The sequence below is a fragment of the Myotis brandtii genome, unplaced genomic scaffold (assembly GCF_000412655.1).
Source record: "Myotis brandtii unplaced genomic scaffold, ASM41265v1 scaffold975, whole genome shotgun sequence".
NCBI classification, from domain to species: Eukaryota; Metazoa; Chordata; class Mammalia; order Chiroptera; family Vespertilionidae; genus Myotis; species Myotis brandtii.
In genome coordinates this window covers 727065-728198 of record NW_005372049.1, presented here as the reverse complement: position 1 = coordinate 728198, position 1134 = coordinate 727065, and the positions used below count along the sequence as shown (strand labels likewise).

Below are 1134 nucleotides of genomic sequence, written 5' to 3'. Positions count from 1 at the left end.
GGGCGTGTCCCAGGGGCAGAGGTGGGCGTGTCCCGGGGGCGGAGGTGGGCGTGTCCCAGGGCAGAGGCGGTGATGTGAGAGGGAGGCCGGACGTGAGGCCCACAGATGTTTCCAGGCGCAGAGCCAGTCAAGTTGAAACACGTTTATTGGCTGTTTGTAAAGACCGCTGTGCGCAGGCGCCACACAGAGTGAGTCACTCCCACACAGGAACTCAGTGACATTAGGCAACACCCACCATCAAACCACTCGCCCACTCGGGTCGGAAGGCCACGCGAAGGTGCATCAAGTACATTCAGCTCCAGCGGCCTGCTGCCCGCTCGGCCCCCCACCCGGCGTTTACAGCGACAGAGCCCGGCCCACGCAGCACCCACTGACCCGGGGGAAGCGGAGATGGACGGAGGGCACGGGGACCAGAGTCACCCGAGGGCGAGTCCTGGGATGGGGTCGGGGACCAGAGTCACCCGCGGGCGAGTCCTGGGATGGGGTCGGGGACCAGAGTCACCTGAGGGCGAGTGCTGGGATGGGGTCGGGCAGGTGGCCCCGCTCAGCCCTGCACTGGTTTGGGGAAGCGTGAGCTCCCAGGCTCAGACCTGTCCCAGGGGGACGTGGCCACACTGCCCTCGCTCCAACCTCAGGTGTGAGGCCGGCCCCGCTGGGAGTCGGGACAGGCCGGGGCCACCTGGCGGCTGGTCCCCGGAGGCCTCCCTGCACCTCAACGTTGGAAGGACAGCAGGAGCGGAGGGTGTGAGGGAGGCGGGGGGAGGGCGGCGGCCAGACAGGACGAGCCGCTCACACTCAGTGGGACTCTGGTGAACGGAGGACCCGGACTCGCGAAGGCTCCGCGGGCCGCACGCCACATGCGCACCTGCCTCTGACCAGGACACTTCCTCCCCCCTCAGCCCACCTGCCAGGGCACCTGAGCCTCTGCGCTCCGGGCACCTGCTGGTCAGGTTCCTGCTTTTTCTCTGCCCCAGACCCTGTTCCCTGGCGGCCGTGGCTGTTCCTGGCGGCCGTGAAGTCCCTCTTGTGCAATCTCACCAGGAGCCGACAGGCGGCCAGGAGCCGGCCTGGAGGGCAATGCCATCGGGAGGCCACTGAGGTCTCCGCTCGGCTGGAGGCTGAGGCCTGAGCCAC

General features: G+C 68.2%; 1 long non-coding RNA gene across 1 annotated transcript; it reads right to left on the bottom strand.

The window, feature by feature from the left end:
- Nucleotides 1-127: 127 nt before the first annotated feature.
- On the bottom strand, nt 128-1128 carry LOC106724793. The gene is made up of 2 exons (XR_001360629.1): nt 940-1128; nt 128-904 (listed from the first exon to the last, which is right to left on the bottom strand). It is a non-coding gene; the product is annotated as an uncharacterized LOC106724793 (long non-coding RNA).
- Nucleotides 1129-1134: the final 6 nt, after the last annotated feature.